This window comes from Coregonus lavaretus, assembly GCF_964263955.1.
Source record: "Coregonus lavaretus genome assembly, chromosome: 7".
NCBI classification, from domain to species: domain Eukaryota; kingdom Metazoa; phylum Chordata; class Actinopteri; order Salmoniformes; family Salmonidae; genus Coregonus; species Coregonus lavaretus.
Genome location: NC_139994.1, coordinates 43,905,950 through 43,918,521, shown reverse-complemented (window position 1 = coordinate 43,918,521; position 12,572 = coordinate 43,905,950). Strand labels below are relative to the sequence as shown.

The following is a 12,572-nucleotide window of genomic DNA, read 5'->3' as shown; positions in this document are numbered from 1 at the left end:
AGTGCGCACATACGGCTATTCTTGTTGAGCGGTTAACAAAGAAATAGGTACTCCTATATGCTTTAATTTAGAGTTATTAATGTAACTTTAGTTGTTCTACAAACGTTGGGCTATATGTTTTGATTTTTAATACGTTGTAAGGCTGCATGATGAGACTAATGATGATTTGAAAAAAGTTGCTTGAAAGGCATGAGCTCTGCTTTGGTTTTTTTGCGCAGGCTGTCCCTCATTCACAATTTGACAAACACTTGATAATGCCTCGAATTTCACAGCGGCATCCCCTTTGTGACCGTAATGCACCCTAAAATAATCCATGCCTTTTGCGGGCCGGAGTGCTGCGTTTTGCCCTTCTCCCTGAGTGTGCTGCACAATCTGAAGTGTCTCACTCACACACACGGCTCTCCTTCACGTGATCGGTTCTTTCTCACAGGCTACAAGTTAAGACAGACACATCGGGGACGCAACTGTGTGCGTCCTTATCCAATTCCGAGGTGCATATTGAAGAAATTGGAAGAACTGTCCACATTTACTTTTCGTCAGGCAACAAGATGAGTAGGCCTAACGAACAGCAAAAGCACTAGCCTATGTCAATCTACTATCCACCATAGTACATAAGTCGACATATTCTATTCTGTGTGAGAAATAACTGTCTGGGACAGTTGTGGGATATGATAGATCCCAAATTAATACAACCACTAGCATCAAAAAAACTTTTTTATGCAATATAGCTGACGCAACAGATCAGAACGTTTAGCTTAAAATGTTGATAAACTATTAGCCTATTTCTTCACATTATAAGCGCAGCAATGTGCACATGGTAGTAGGCTATAAGCACGAACGTTCCGGAAAACACCATTATCAAAAGTGACCGCAAATGCAATTATACATGTAATGTTTCTATTATAAATGGTGCATTTTATAGTGAAAATGATCTTTATAATAATAAAATAATATGCCATTTAGCAGACGCTTTTATCCAAAGCGACTTACAGTTATGCGTGCATACATTATTTTTTTTTGTGTATGGGTGGTCCCGGGGATCGAACCCACTACCTTGGCGTTACAAGCGCCGTGCTCTACCAGCTGAGCTACAGAGGATCTTTCCCAAACGTGAAACTCACGCGCTGTTTGTATATGCCAGTTAGGCGCTATACCCCTTGTAAAGCAGATTAAATGTGCTTAATTTTACATGAGGTGTGCGACTATGATTCGAACAAGTCACAAATGATAATATATAGTTCACAAGTGATAGGCTACTATTGTCACCCATTAGCCTATTCTTGATTTAATCTTGTCTTTAGATATACTAAATAATATATGTGTAACATTTGTTTTGATTTAGAATGGACCATTATCATGCACCTGTATCGAAACAGGGACAGCGGGAAAAAAATACACTGCTCAAAAAAATTAAGGGAACACTTAAACAACACAATGTAACTCCAAGTCAATCACACTTCTGTGAAATCAAACTGTCCACTTAGGAAGCAACACTGATTGACAATACATTTCACATGCTGTTGTGCAAATGGAATAGACAACAGGTGGAAATTATAGGCAATTAGCAATACACCCCCAATAAAGGACTGGTTTTGCAGGTGGTGACCACAGACCACTTCTCAGTTCCTATGCTTCCTGGCTGATGTTTTGGTCACTTTTGAATGCTGGTGGTGCTTTCACTCTAGTGGTAGCATGAGACGGAGTCTACAACCCACACAAGTGGCTCAGGTAGTGCAGCTCATCCAGGATGGCACATCAATGCGAGCTGTGGCAAGAAGGTTTGCTGTGTCTGTCAGCGTAGTGTCCAGAGCATGGAGGCGCTACCAGGAGACAGGCCAGTACATCAGGAGACGTGGAGGAGGCCGTAGGAGGGCAACAACCCAGCAACCGGACTGCTACCTCCGCCTTTGTGCAAGGAGGAGCACTGCCAGAGCCCTGCAAAATGACCTCCAGCAGGCCACAAATGTGCATGTGTCTGCTCAAACGGTCAGAAACAGACTCCATGAGGGAGGTATGACAGCCCGACGTCCACAGGTGGGGGTTGTGCTTACAGCCCAACACCGTGCAGGACGTTTGGCATTTGCCAGAGAACACCAAGATTGGCAAATTCGCCACTGGCGCCCTGTGCTCTTCACAGATGAAAGCAGGTTCACACTGAGCACATGTGACAGACGTGACAGAGTCTGGAGACGCCGTGGAGAACGTTCTGCTGCCTGCAACATCCTCCAGCATGACCGGTTTGGCGGTGTGTCAGTCATGGTGTGGGGTGACATTTCTTTGGGGGGCCGCACAGCCCTCCATGTGCTCGCCAGAGGTAGCCTGACTGCCATTAGGTACCGAGATGAGATCCTCAGACCCCTTGTGAGACCATATGCTGGTGCGGTTGGCCCTGGGTTCCTCCTAATGCAAGACAATGCTAGACCTCATGTGGCTGGAGTGTGTCAGCAGTTCCTGCAAGAGGAAGGCATTGATGCTATGGACTGGCCCGCCCGTTCCCCAGACCTGAATCCAATTGAGCACATCTGGGACATCATGTCTCGCTCCATCCACCAACGCCACATTGCACCACAGACTGTCCAGGAGGTGGCGGATGCTTTAGTCCAGGTCTGAGAGGAGATCCCTCAGGAGACCATCTGCCACCTCATCAGGAGCATGCCCAGGCGCTGTAGGGAGGTCATACAGGCACGTGGAGGCCACACACACTACTGAGCCTCATTTTGACTTGTTTTAAGGACATTACATCAAAGTTGGATCAGCCTGTAGTGTGGTTTTCCACTTAAATTTTGAGGGTGACTCCAAATCCAGACCTCCATGGGTTGATAAATTTGATTTCCATTGATAATTTTTGTGTGATTTTGTTGTCAGCACATTCAACTATGTAAAGAAAAAAGTATTTAATAAGATTATTTCATTCATTCAGATCTAGGATGTGTTATTTTAGTGTTCCCTTTATTTTTTTGAGCGGTGTACATGTCATCTATGCACTTACAGTTGAAGTCGGAAGTTTACATACACCTTAGCCAAATACATTTAAACTCAGTTTTTCACAATTCCTGACATTTAATCCTAGTAAAAATTCCCTGTCTTAGGTCAGTTAGGATCACCACTTTATTTTAAGAATGTGAAATGTCAGAATAATAGTAGAGAGAATTATCTATTTCAGCTTTTATTTCTTTCATCACATTCCCTGTGGGTCAGAAGTTTACATACACTCAATTAGTATTTGGTAGCATTGCCTTTAAATTGTTTAACTTGGGTCAAACGTTTTGGGTAGCCTTCCACAAGCTTCCCACAATAAGTTGGGTGAATTTTGGCCCATTCCTCCTGACAGAGCTGGTGGAACTGAGTCAGGTTTGTAGACCTCCTTGCTCGCACACGCTTTTTCAGTTCTGCCCACAAATTTTCTATAGGATTGAGGTCAGGGCTTTGTGATGGCCACTCCAATACCTTGACTTTGTTGTCCTTAAGAAATTTTTCCACAACTTTGGAAGTATGCTTGGGGTCATTGTCCATTTGGAAGAACCATTTGCAACCAAGCTTTAACTTCCTGACTGATGTCTTGAGATGTTGCTTCAATATATCCACATAATTTTCCTTCCTCATGATGCCATCTATTTTGTGAAGTGCACCAGTCCCTCCTGCAGCAAAGCATCCCCACAGCATGATGCTGCCACCCCCGTGCTTCACGGTTGGGATGGTGTTCTTCGGCTTGCAAGCCACGCCCTTTTTCCTCCAAATATAACAATGGTCATTATGGCCAAACAGTTGTATTTTTGTTTCATCAGACCAGAGGACATTTCTCCAAAAAGTACGATATTTGTCCCCATGTACAGATGCAAACCGTAGTCTGGCTAATTTATGGCGGTTTCGGAGCAGTGGCTTCTTCCTTGCTGAGCGGCCTTTCAGGTTATGTCGATATAGGACTCATTTTACTGTGGATATAGACACTCTTGTACCTGTTTCCTCCAGCATCTTCACAAGGTCCTTTGCTGTTGTTCTGGGATTGATTTGCACTTTTCGCACCAAAGTACGTTCATCTCTAGGAGACAGACCGCGTCTCCTTCCTGAGCGGTATGACGGCTGCGTGGTCCCATGGTGTTTATACTTGCGTACTATTGTTTGTACAGATAAACGTGGTATCTTCAGGCGTTTGGAAATTGCTCCCAAGGATGAACCAGACTTGTGGAGGTCTACCATTTTTTTTCTGAGGTCTTGGCTGATTTCTTTTCATTTTCCCATGATGTCAAGCAAAGAGGCACTGAGTTTGAAGGTAGGCCTTGAAATACATCCACAGATACACCTCCAATTGACTCAAATGATGTCAATTAGCCTATCAGAAGCTTCTAAAGCCATGACATCATTTTCTGGAATTTTCCAAGCTGTTTAAAGGCACAGTCAACTTAGTGTACAGTGAGGGAAAAAAGTATTTGATCCCCTGCTGATTTTGTACATTTGTCCACTGACAAAGACATGATCAGTCTATAATTTTAATGGTAGGATTATTTGAATAGTGAGATACAGAATAACAACAAAAAAATCTAGAAAAACACAAGTCAAAAATGTTTTTGATTTGCATTTTAATGAAGGAAATAATTATTTGACCCTCTGCAAAACATGACTTCGTACTTGGTGGCCAAAACCCTTGTTGGCAATCACAGAGGTCAGACGTTTCTTGTAGTTGGCCACCAGGTTTGCACACATCTCAGGAGGGATTTTGTTCCACTCCTCTTTGCAGATCTTCTCCAAGTCATTAAGGTTTCGAGCCTGACGTTTGGCAACTCAAACCTTCAGCTCCCTCCACAGATTTTCTATGGGATTAAGGTCTGGAGACTGGCTAGGCCACTCCAGGGCCTTAATGTGCTTCTTCTTGAGCCACTCCTTTGTTGCCTTGGCCGTGTGTTTTGGGTCATTGTCATGCTGGAATACCCATCCACGACCCATTTTCAATGCCCTGGCTGAGGGAAGGAGGTTCTCACCCAGGATTTGACGGTACATGGCCCCGTCCATCGTCCCTTTTATGCGGTGAAGTTGTCCTGTCCCCTTAGCAGAAAAACACCCCCAAAGCATAATGTTTCCACCTCCATGTTTGACAGTGGGGATGGTGTTCTTGGGGTCATAGGCAGCATTCCTCCTCCTCCAAACACGGCGAATTGAGTTGATGCCAAAGAGCTCGATTTTGGTCTCATCTGACCACAACACTTTCACCCAGTTCTCCTCTGAATCATTCAGATGTTCATTGGCAAACTTCAGACGGGCATGTATATGTGCTTTCTTGAGCAGGGGGACCTTGCGGGCGCTGCAGGATTTCAGTCCTTCATGGCGTAGTGTGTTACCAATTGTTTTCTTGATGACTATGGTCCCAGCTGCCTTGAGATCATTGACAAGATCCTCCCGTGTAGTTCTGGGCGGATTCCTAACCGTTCTCATGATCATTGCAACTCCACGAGGTGAGATCTTGCATGGAGCCCCAGGCTGAGGGAGATTGACAGTTCTTTTGTGTTTCTTCCATTTGTGAATAATCGCACCAACTGTTGTCACCTTCTCACCAAGCTGCTTGGCGATGGTCTTGTAGCCCATTCCAGCCTTGTGTAGGTTTACAATCTTGTCCCTGACATCCTTGGAGAGCTCTTTGGTCTTGGCCATGGTGGAGAGTTTGGAATCTGATTGATTGATTGCTTCTGTGGACAGGTGTCTTTTATACAGGTAACAAGCTGAGATTAGGAGCACTTCCTTTAAGAGTGTGCTCCTAATCTCAGATCGTTACCTGTATAAAAAGACACCTGGGAGCCAGAAATCTTTCTGATTGAGAGGGGGTCAAATACTTATTTCCCTCATTAAAATGTAAATCAATTTCAAAAATTTTTGACATGCGTTTTTCTGGATTTTTGTTGTTGTTATTCTGTCTCTCACTGTTCAAATAAACATACCACTAAAATTATAGACTGATCATTTCTTTGTCAGTGGGCAAACGTACAAAATCAACAGGGGATCAAATACTTTTTTCCCTCACTGTATGTAAACTTCTGACCCACTGGAATTGTGATAGTGAATTATAAGTGAAATAATCTGTCTGTAAACAATTGTTGGGAAAATGACTTGCGTCATGCACAAAGTAGATGTCCTAACAGACTTGCCAAAACTATAGTTTGTTAAAAAGATATTTGTGGAGTGGTTGAAAACTGGCTTTTAAATGACTCCAACCTAAGTGTATGTAAACTTCCGACTTCAACTGTATACAAAAATGAATGATGTACAAGACACTTGTCTGATTCGCACCTGTCTGAGTGGACTAATCAATTGGGGAGGCCGTGGGGATGGCACAGTACATCACTCTAAGATGTGCTGCTGAAATTGTATATGGTTATATTACGTAAGAACAATGGTGCAACACTAATAAAACGAATATTATAACAAACGCGCTTTCTAGTGCGTTGGATTGCGGTCGCTGTCCTGAAACACATCAGTGGGCTGTTGAATTGGCTTTTACTAGACCATGACTCTACGTGCATAATATCAAAGTTAACCAGCATATTGGTGTTGAGAACAATGCAGCGCAGGCATCAGTGGAGTTAGGAGACTAGAAAACGTCCCTTGCGTTAATTGTCTAAGAAAAGTGAGGAGAGAGGAAACCTCAACTTAATTAGGTCTATAATCAATAGACTAACTGTTAAATGTGCCTGGCTTTATCAATCATCCATATACACTGCCTTCGGAAAGTATTCAGACCCCTTGACAATTTCCACATTGTTACGTTACAGCCTTATTCTAAAATGGATTAAGTAAAAAAACAGGTTTTTAGAAATGTTTGCTAATTTATTAAAAATAAAACAGAAATACCTGAATAAAAGTATTCAGATCCTTTGCTATGAGACTCGAAATTGAGCTCAGTTGCATCCTGTTTCCATTGATTATCCTTGAGATGTTTCCACAACTTGATTGGAGTCCACCTGTGGTAAATTCAATTGATTGGACATGATTTGGAAAGGCACACACCTGTCTATATAAAGGTCCCACAGTTGACAGTGCATGTCAGAGCAAAAACCAAGCCATGAGGTTGAAGGAATTGTCCATAGAGCTCCAAGACAGGATTGTGTCGAGGCACAGAGCCGGGGAAGGGTACCAAAAAATGTATTCAGCAATGAAGGTCCCCAAGTACACAGTGGCCTCCATCATTCTTAAATGGAAGAAGTTTGGAACCACCAAGAGACTCTTTCTAGAGCTGGCCGCCCGGCCAAACTGAGCAATCGGGGGAGAAGGGCCTTGGTCAGGGAGGTGACCAAGAACCCGATGGTCACTCTGACAGAGCTCCAGATTTCCTCTGTGGAGATGGGAGAACCTTCCAGAAGGACAACCATCTCTGCAGCACTCCACCAATCAGGACTCAGTAAAAGGCATGACAGCCCGCTTGGAGTTCGCCAAAAGGCACCCAAAGGACTCTCAGACCATGAGAAACAAGATTCTCTGGTCTGATGAAACTCCTTGGCCTGAATGCCAAGCGTCACGTCTGAAGGAAACCTGGCACCATCCCTACGGTGAAGCATGGTGGTGGCAGCATCATGCTGTGGGGATGTTTTTCAGCGGCAGGGAGACTAGTCAGGATCGAGGCAAAGATGAACGGAGCAAAGTACAGAGAGATCCTTGATGAAAACCTGCTCCAGAGCGCTCAGGACCTCAGACTGTGGGAGACGGTTCACCTTCCAACTGGACAACGACCCTAAGCACACAGCCAAGACAACGCAGGGACAAGTCTCTGAATGTCCTTGAGTGGCCCAGCCAGAGCCCAGACTTGAACCGGACTGAACATCTCTGGAGAGACCTGAAAATAGCTGTGCACCGACGCTCCCCATCCAACCTGACAGAGCTTGAGAGGATCTGCAGAGAAGAATGGGAGAAACTCCCCAAATACATGTGTGTCAAGTTGAATACTTTTGTAAATTTGATATTTCCGTTATTTATTTTTAATATATTTTTGCTTTGTCATTATGGGTATTGTGTGTAGATTGAGGGGGGGGAAACTATTTAATCAATTTTAGAATAAGGCTGTAACGTAACAAAATGTGGGAAAAGTCAAGGGTTCTGAACACTTTCCGAATGCACTGTTTATACGGTATTCCGCCCACACCAAATTGTGGTGTGTCAGTGTTTACAGTAAATATAAACAGGAGAGGTGGTAGAGAGGAGATTCCTGTTGGGGTTGTCACAGAAGAGGCTAAATATAGAACCTACTCTCCCCAGCCGTGTCAACTTGCATTGTTCCAGAGTAGTTATAAATGTCGCTATCTTAATTTGTCTCTCTTTCAATTCAATGGGTTTTATTGGCATGGGAAACATATGTTTACATTGCCAAAGCAATTGAAATAGACAAGAAACACAAGGGAAATAAACAATACAAAATTAACAGTAAACATTACACTCTTTATCTCCTCTCTCGCTCTCTCTGGGATCACTTCTGCCAATGATATTTATTGCTTGGAGAATTTTAAGATTGGTTGAATTATGTTTTTTAGAAATGTTTACAAATGAAATAAAAAATGAAAAGCTGAAATGTCCTGAATCAATAAGTATTCAGCACCTTTGTTATGGCAAGCCTAAATAAGTTCAGGAGTAAAAATGTTTTTCTCTGTAAACAAATTAAGACTTTCAGTAAGGGCACTCAACATGTACTGCACTCACACAAATGACTGATGATTGGTTGAAAGAAATTGATAAGAAGATTGTGCGAGCTGTACTGTTAGATTTCAGTGTAGCCTTTGATATTATTGACCATAACATGTAGAAGAAAAAAAGTATTATGGCTTTAAAACCTCTGCCATATTGTGGATTCAGCGCTATATACAGTGGGGGAAAAAAGTATTTAGTCAGCCACCAATTGTGCAAGTTCTCCCACTTAAAAAGATGAGAGAGGCCTGTAATTTTCATCATAGGTACACGTCAACTATGACAGACAAAATGAGAAAAACATTTCCAGAAAATCACATTGTAGGATTTTTAATGAATTTATTTGCAAATTATGGTGGAAAATAAGTATTTGGTCAATAACAAAAGTTTCTCAATACTTTGTTATATACCCTTTGTTGGCAATGACACAGGTCAAACGTTTTCTGTAAGTCTTCACAAGGTATTTTTTTCAAACTGTTGCTGGTATTTTGGCCCATTCCTCCATGCAGATATCCTCTAGAGCAGTGATGTTTTGGGGCTGTCGCTGGACAACACGGACTTTCAACTCCCTCCAAAGATTTTCTATGGGGTTGAGATCTGGAGACTGGCTAGGCCACTCCAGGACCTTGAAATGCTTCTTACGAAGCCACTCCTTCGTTGCCCGGGCGGTGTGTTTGGGATCATTGTCATGCTGAAAGACCCAGCCACGTTTCATCTTCAATGCCCTTGCTGATGGAAGGAGGTTTTCACTCAAAATCTCACGATACATGGCCCCATTCATTCTTTCCTTTACACGGATCAGTCGTCCTGGTCCCTTTGCAGAAAAACAGCCCCAAAGCATGATGTTTCCACCCCCATGCTTCACAGTAGGTATGGTGTTCTTTGGATGCAACTTTGTCCTCCAAACACGACGAGTTGAGTTTTTACCAAAAAGTTCTATTTTGGTTTCATCTGACCATATGACATTCTCCCAATTCTCTTCTGGATCATCCAAATGCACTCTAGCAAACTTCAGACGGGCCTGGACATGTACTGGCTTAAGCAGGGGGACACGTCTGGCACTGCAGGATTTGAGTCCCTGGCGGCGTAGTGTGTTACTGATGGTAGGCTTTGTTACTTTGGTCCCAGCTCTCTGCAGGTCATTCACTAGGTCCCCCCGTGTGGTTCTGGGATTTTTGCTCACCGTTCTTGTGATCATTTTGACCCCACGGGGTGAGATCTTGCGTGGAGCCCCAGATCGAGGGAGATTATCAGCGGTCTTGTATGTCTTCCATTTCCTAATAATTGCTCCCACAGTTGATTTCTTCAAACCAAGCTGCTTACCTATTGCAGATTCAGTCTTCCCAGCCTGGTGCAGGTCTACAATTTTGTTTCTGGTGTCCTTTGACAGCTCTTTGGTCTTGGCCATAGTGGAGTTTGGAGTGTGACTGTTTGAGGTTGTGGACAGGTGTCTTTTATACTGATAACAAGTTCAAACAGGTGCCATTAATACAGGTAACGAGTAGAGGACAGAGGAGCCTCTTAAAGAAGAAGTTACAGGTCTGTGAGAGCCAGAAATCTTGCTTGTTTGTAGGTGACCAAATACTTATTTTCCACCATAATTTGCAAATAAATTCATTACAAATCCTACAATGTGATTTTCTGGAGTTCTTTTTCTCAATTTGTCTGTGATAGTTGACGTGTACCTATGATGAAAATTACAGGCCTCTCATCTTTTTAAGTGGGAGAACTTGCACAATTGGTGGCTGACTAAATACTTTTTTTCCCCACTGTATCTAATAGAACTCAGATGGTTTTCTTTAATGGAAGCTTCTTTTATGTCAAACATGTAGGGTGTGGTGTACTGCAGGGCAGATCTCTTTTCTATTTTTACCAATGACGTGCCACTGGCATTAAACAAAGCATGTGTGTCCATGTATGCTGATGCCTCAACCGTATACGCATCAGCAACCACAGCTAATGAAGTCACTGAAACTCTTAGCAAAGAGTTGCAGTCAGTTTTGGAATGGGTGGCCAGTAATAAACTGGTCCTGAATAGGGATGTGGCGGTCATGAAATTTTGTCAGCCAGTTATTGTAATAAAAAGTTATGCCGGTCTAACGGTAATTTACCTTTAATTAACAAACAAGATTAGCGTCTCCAAACATCTAGATTTTTTAAAAGTCTAATAAATCTATTTAATGTACACTATCATTGATATTAACATGTTTTCGCAACACATATTTTACTAAACTGTTGACAACCCCTCTGCACGCTCGAGAAAGGAATAAAGGAGAGAGGAGAAGATGGAAACGCATGGTGGTGATATATTCTGTATAGCTCAAGGTAAAGTGTCACCCAATGAATTATGAAAATCTATTTTAAAAAATCCTATTACTAGGATATTCAAAATCAAATTCAATTTCACTATAATTGTAGGCTACCTGTAAGCCGCCCTGCACAATCAATGAACCAACAGCATCGCCTCGGGCTATACGTTCTCTCCCAGACTTGTGGATAGAAATTTGGAGCGTAAGGTAGGTAACCATTCCATTCAGTATGCATATTAATACAGTGCACACTCAAAGGCAATTACTCAAATGTGTTTAATTTTGGAGTATAGGCTAGACCAATTATATACCAAAGAAATCTTTAATCAGTTTTATGTTTTTCTGCCATGCGTAATATGCGGTAGGCTATGTATTGTATAACGGCATAATGATCATTTTAATTCAGTTTTTGGGGGTGCTTGGGGTCCTAAGCCTATGCGTATGCATAAGCTCTAATATGCGTATGTTAACAAATTGGGTACTAACAAAGCATGTCCAGAGTGCATAAGAGGAGATTACCGTGACTTAACAGTCACGTTGAATTTTACTGTGGTCATTTTTACATTTATAGTCATTTAGCAGACGCTCTTATCCAGAGTGCATACATTTTCATACTGTCATGACTCATGTCTGCCGGTGTGGCGGTAATACGGTCACCGCAAGAGCCTTAGTCCTGAACATCTCTAAAACTAAGAGCATTGTATTTAGTACAAATCATTCCCTAAGTTCTAGACCTCAGTTGAATCTGGTAATAAATGGTGTGGCTGTTGAACATATTGAGGAGACTAAATTACTTGGTGTTACCTTAGATTGTAAACTGTCATGGTCAAAACATATAGATTCAAAGGATGTACAGTTGCTGGCGAAAGTATTCACCCCCTTGGCATTTTTCCTATTTTGTTGCCTTACAACCTGGAATTAAAATGGATGGGGGTTTGTATCATTTGATTTACACAACATGCCTACCACTTTGAAGATGCAAAATCTTTTTTCTTGTGAAACAAACAAGAAATAAGACCAAAAAACTGAAGACTTGAGCGAGCATAACTATTCACCCCCCCCCCAAAGTCAATACTTTGTAGAGTGGGGTATGTCTCTATAAACTTGGCACATCTAGCCACTGGGATCTTTGCCCATTCTTCAAGGCAAAACTGATCCAGCTCCTTCAAGTTGGATGGGTTCCGGGTATGTCCATTACATGAAATCCAAATAAAAATCAATTTAAATGACAGGTTGTAATGCAACAAAATAGGAAAAATGCCAAGGGGGATGAATACTTTTGCAAGGCACTGTAAAGATGGGGAGAAGTCTGTCCGTAATAAAGAGATGCTCTGCTTTTTTGACATCACATTCCACAAAGCAAGTCCTACAGGCCCTGGTTTTATTACACCTGGACTACCGCCCAGTTATATGGTCAAGTGCTGCAAAGAAGGACATAGGCAAATTACAGTTGTCCCAGAACAAAGCAGCACAGGTGGACGTTAGATGTACACGGAGGGCTAATATCAAGAACATGCATGTCAATCTCTCCTGACTCAAAGTAGAGGAGAGATTGACTGCATCACTACTTGTCTTTGTGAGAGGTATTGACGTATTGAAAGCACC

General features: G+C 42.4%; 1 protein-coding gene across 2 annotated transcripts in view; it reads right to left on the bottom strand.

The window, feature by feature from the left end:
• Positions 1–12,572, bottom strand: part of LOC311132654 (myotubularin-like) — a 69,172-nt gene that overhangs the window by 40,848 nt on the left and 15,752 nt on the right. The window lies entirely within an intron of this gene.